The sequence below is a fragment of the Myodes glareolus genome, chromosome 24, assembly GCF_982192425.1.
Source record: "Myodes glareolus chromosome 24, mMyoGla1.1, whole genome shotgun sequence".
Lineage (NCBI taxonomy): Eukaryota > Metazoa > Chordata > Mammalia > Rodentia > Cricetidae > Myodes > Myodes glareolus.
Window position 1 is genome coordinate 27687151 of NC_142049.1, and position 6000 is coordinate 27693150.

Here is a 6000-nt window from a genome sequence, read left to right on the forward strand (position 1 = left end):
CACCTCCCCAGCACTGGAGTTAGAGGCATGTACCCTATACTGGCTGCTTTTGTGTGTCGACTTGACACAGCTAAAGTTATCAGAGGAGGCAGCAAGCCTCAGCTGAGGAAATGCCTCCCTGAGATCCAGCTCTAAGGCATTGTCTCATTTAATGATCAATGAGGGAGGCGGGAGGGCCCAGCCCATCGTGGGTGGTGCCATCACTGGGCTGCTGAGCAAGCCCTGTGGGGCAAGCCAGTAAGCAGCACCCCTCCATGGCCTCTGCATCAGTTCCTGCCTCCAATATCCTTCCCTGTTTGAGTTCCTGTCCTGACTTTCTTCAGTGATGAGCATCAATGCTGAAGCATAAACCTAATAAACCCTTTCCTTCCCAACTTGTTTTGGGTCACAGTGTTTCATCGCAGCAATAGAAACCCTAAGACACACCCACACACAGAGATTTTTATGAGTGTTGAGATCCAAATTCAGTTCCTCGTGCTTGTGCCACAAGTATTTCATCGACTGAACATCTCACTTGATGAATTTTTATGTGGTCGTAAGAAGGGATGGTTGAAGAAGCTGAAAACCCTGACCAACTGGCTACAGTATTAGAGGTTTTTTTAAAAAAAAATCAGAAAATAAACCAGAAAATATGCCAATATCCATAAAATGTTATTAGTGACAAGGTTCAAATCTGAGGAATACGGTTATCTTTTCTTTTTTCCTATTTTCCAAATTTCCCTAGTACATTTATTCTCCTAAATGGAAAAAAAAATGTGTATATTAATCTAGAAAAAAAAATTGTGGTTTGAGGGATTGAATCTTGATCATGAGTGCTGGGCAAGGTACAACTGAGCCCCTGATATAGTATTTTTAAATGCATAATGTTGTAGATGTTACACTTAAGGAGGCTAGATGTAATGACTGGTTTTAAATGTCAACTCAACACACTCTGGAAAGGCCTGAAAAGGCTTCTGAGAAGTCCTGTGAGGTACTGCTTTGATTGACACGAATGATGTGGTAAGACCTGACTACTGCAGGCGGCACTGTTCCCTGGGCTTGGGGATCCCGGACTGCACAGGCGTGGAGGAGGGACTAACTGTTAACACGCATGTCTCTCTGTGTTGCCGCTTTCTGCTCTTGACTGTGGGTACGAGTTCGTCCTGCATTGACTTCCCTGTAAGAACAACTCAGGATGCTGAGCCAAATAAACCTCCCCTCCCTTTAACTGCTCTAGTTTGAAACAGCTGCAGGAAATAAAGACACTGTAAAATGAGTTTAACCAATGTGGCTTTGTGAAAAGAGCTGCCCCTAAACAGAACATGGCCAGCGCTGTGACTGTCCATGCCCATAATCTCCCACGGACTAGCTGGGAGACCCACTGGGAACTCCCTAAATCTCAATTTCCTTATGAAAAATAAACCTTTTGTTAGTGGCCATCACTATTTTCTCATCAGTATCCAACGTATGAGTTCCCCTTGGTTTATTTGAGTACCACATCCACCCTTCCCAAGTGATCTTCATGGATTTTTTTTCCTCTTAACCATGAGACTGGGAAATTCCAGGATTCCATCCTTTGCTTCCAGGCATGGTTCTCACATCCAGAACCTCATCTGCTTGCTGCTCAGCACCCACCCCCTCTGACAGCACCTTTGTCTCTGCCTTCCACATCCTCACCCCTGAATTTCTAGCAGTTCTCTAACTTTCTTCCCTCAGCATCCTCCGACTCTAACTGGTACCATGACTGATACCCAGGTGTGACCTCATGACAGGGTGGACCACCATCCCTCTATCACACCAGAGGTTGGATGCTGTGATCGCTACCTGGTGACAGGGTTGACGGACATTCCTTTTTATTCCATAGGCATGACCTATTATTTCATGTTTACTGGGGGAACAAAGACTTTGCTAGGGAAACGAACTGGGAGCTATTCATGAATATTTTGGGTGTGAGTCTGTGAGCACTGATCATGGTAGATCTGAAGAAGCAGTTCTGCTTGTTAAAGAGACCAGAATCACTGAAAGAAACTATCTGTGCTTCATAGGGACAAGAGGAAAGTTGACCGCTATGGTTAAGCTGAGACTGACAAATCAGCTGTGGGTAACACTATTAAGGTGACATCTTCAGGACTCCCTGGGACGGTAGCAAAGTGATTTCTCGGGGTCAGTACCCAGAAGCTGATGCAAAGGGGCCAGGCTACAAATCAAGCTGAAAATCCAAGTTAGAAGCGTGTAAGCATCATCCATGCGGTGCAGTTTTGAAGCTGTAAGAGATGCAAGACTGAGGAGGCCTGACAACATGTGGTAAGGTCAGAATCACTGGGGAGAGGCCATTGATGAAGGAGTAGCCTCAGCTACAATGGAGACCCCAGGACCTTAGGAGGTGCCAGGACTACGGGTGTACGCCAAGAAGAGCAGCGGATGTGAAGTGGAGCCAGCCTAAGTCTACAAGATAGTCCTTGTGTGCTGTGGACGGAAGGGCTGGAAGAGAGTGATTGCCCAAGCCTTTCACAGCCAGAAGACCAGCCAATGAGTGAATCTCAGATGTCAGACATTAAGCAGAAAAGTTTGTATTTACACTCTTAGATTTTTATTTTTGTTGACTATGATTGTCCAGTCCTATGACCTGGTTCTTCCCCTTTGGAATAAGAAATTTTATTATGTGCTATTATATGTTGGAAATACATAGCTTATGTTTTATTTTCATTTTAATTCAACCTAAAAGAGACTTTGGACTTTTAAATATCTGGATTTTTAGAGACTAAGGTACTTTTAAAAGTTAGACTGGAAGCTAGAGAGATGGGGCAGCAGTTAAGAGATCTGGTATCTCTTACAGAGGACCCAGCGACAGTTCCCAGTACCAATGCTAGACAGCTCACAACCACTTATAGTTCCAATTCCAGGAAATCTAATACCCTCTTCTGGCCTCCTCAAGCACTTGCACACATATATTACACACACATACATTCAGGTATACCTACACAAACAAATAAAATAAATTTAAAAAGTCTTAAGATAAAGTGTTATTGATACGAGCTTTGAGGGATAAGAAATGAAAGATTATGGTTTAAAAGTTATATACCTATATACCAAGCTAACAATGAGAGCCACGTTCTGGTTAGCTTTACCTGTCCATCTCACCCATCCTACGAGTCATCTGAGAGGACAGTCTCAGTAGAGGAATTACTTTGGCTAAGGCAGGACTCTAAAGGCAAGCTGCTTGCTCTTTCATGGCATTACCTCTGACCAAGAAACTAGGATAAGAACCATGTCTGTAGGGGATTGTCTTGATTGCTAGTAGATGAAGGAGGGCCCCACCCACTGAGGGAAGAGTCAGCCGTCTAGATCACGGTTCACTGTGGCCTTCAATGCCTGGCTCCTACAATCTATGTGACCCAATAGAGCCAGGTAGGGACAGGGCAGTAGCTCTTCGTGGCTCTTCCTGGGCTCGGGGACGGAAATTGAGGATGCTGTGGGAAGAAAGTCCTGGAGTCACAGCAAGCATAGCAGTACCCAGGATGAGGTGAGCACCTAGAAGGATCTCCTCCCAGTAGTGTAAGGAGGGGTGTGGTAGTGTCTAGGGGATGCTGGACTTGTCCCCAGCAGGAACAAAGAATTGCACAACCTGAGGAGAAAAAAGACCAGAGAAAGGAACCTAACAGCTTTAACCCTTTAGCGTAGGGAGAAACCTAAAACTAAGAGTCAGTTAGATAGCTGGCTTGGGTGCTTTGTAGCATCCTTGAGTTCTGCCCATTACTCTTTTGGTTCTATCTAGATACTTGGCCCAGCGTCTTCCCACCATTTCTTCCAGAGAGTCTTCCGGAACAGTAACACTTCACTCTATTGCATTTTCCCAACATTCTCACTCAGTTCCTCCTCATTTAAAAGTGATTTTAGATGATATTGCTGTTTTGTGTGTTTTATTTTGTTTCCAAAATGCCTTCCACTGTATTTTCAATCTCAAATAAAGAACTCAAGAGCCTCTTTCCCAAATCATTTGTTTATCACTTAAGAGCCCTTTCTACCTCTTAGAATTTCTTTCTATTCTTTTTTTATCTCTGGGAATCAAACTGTGTGCCGTGTGCATGCAAGGCCAACATTCTACTACTGAGCAGTGTCTATACCCCTTCAGGTCTTCGAGACAGGAGTTTCAGTTGAGATACGGGTAAAGATGGGACCGTGCCTCTACAGTGTCCTCCCAGAAAGACACTTAGTGATCACACAGTTAAAGGGTAACTTTCTTCCTGCTCATCGTCTATGAGAAGGGCCGGCTGTAGGAGCACAAAGGACCATCCACCAGGGTGCTTTCGTTAAGTCCCTGTGTGTTTTATTTTCCAACCCAAGAAATGCACTGCTGGCATCCATCTGAGGACAGAGCTGAAATCACAGCTACAAATGGAACCAAACCATTTATTTCATCATCATAGTCAGAGCCCATCACCAACCCAACCCCACATAAAAACCTATGTGACTATCAAGGTCAAGGTCGCTAAAACTGCCCAGATCTTGTCAGCCAGGAATGCTACTTGTGAGGATTTGCTTAGGTAAAATACCCAGGGACTCACTCAGAGATGCACATGTAAAACTGACTTTGGTCTTAGTGTATTTATAAAAGGGTATTTATAAAATGAACCAACCGTCCTTGGAAAATACCTGGAGCTCGAACACTAGTTTAAAAAATATCACGGTGTATTTCCACTCTTTAGTCCACTCTGTGGCTGTAGCAGAACACTGGAGACTGGGAAATTTACAAATGTATTGTTCTAGAAGTTGGGAAATGAGAGGCTGAGCAAGCTATGTACAGAGAGGGCTGTACGCTATTCCTTCTTGCTGCTTTGTCCCATGAAAGAAGGCAGGAAAACAAAAAGCACATAAAAGGCTGTGGGTAGTGGCACACTCCTACAACCTCATCTGGGAGGTTGAAGGAAGATAGCAAGTTTGACGCCAGCCTTGGCTACATGTTAAGAAAGACCCTATCTCAAAACGTCGGCATGCACAGAGAGAGAAGAGGGAGGGGAGCTGAACTCATCCTCTTCAATACAGTCATCAATCAGACATTTGAGCTAATGATAGATTTGAGTCGGGTAAAGAATAAGAGAGCCTGTGGCAGGGGTGGACAGGCACCACTGTGACAAGCAAGTATGTGGTCAAGGCATAGGAGAGAAAGGGAAGTGGGGCACTGGAGACTGGACAGTGGTGAGGACCAGGCTGATGTGAGTGTCCAGGCCTGTGCTGCCACTGAGGGACATGTCTGTGTCTGTGGTCTTACTGCGAACAGGATCTGTGTGGCTGCCCGTGGCCCTTGTTACCACCAAAGGCCACGCAGAAGACTGTGGGCTAGGCTGCCACCTGAAGCCATGTTGCTGGCTAAGAGCCCTTCTGCAGCAGGGGCCATACGGATCTGAGAGGCCTGCACGGCCACCTGAGATATCCATGGGCCGCCTCCAAGGGCCTTGTCTGGGCCCATGGTCCTACTGCAGCCTGGGTCTGTGCTGGCAAGGAAACACGTAGAAGCCCATGGCCCATGTTCCTGCTGACTGTGAAGAGCGAGGAAACACAGTTGAGAGGGAGGAACATAGACGGCTTCTGTGACAACCCCTACCCCCCATCCAACCCCTAACCCCAAAAGAGAGAGGCAGCCTAAACAGTAAACCACCAAAGAAAACTCTCAGGAAGTGTGATAAAGATTTTGAGGTTGGCCACAATTGATGGCCTCTGGCCAGGGGGTGGGAGGGGAACAACTCGGTTCTACTTGGAGGGCAAGCCACTGAAAGGTTGACCATGCTCCAGTGGGTTTATAGATAACACAAATTGGACTTGTTGGGTTTTTTTTGGGGGGGGTCACCAGGAGGGGAACAGACATGGAAGGACTGGGAGGTGAATGTGATCAGGTACATGTTGTGAAATTCCCAAAGAATCAATTAAAAATTATATATATACATGTATCCCTATCTGAATAATGTACCTTGCAGCCTGTTGGCAATCTAGTGCCCTCACCTGCATCAAGCTCCACAAACACCC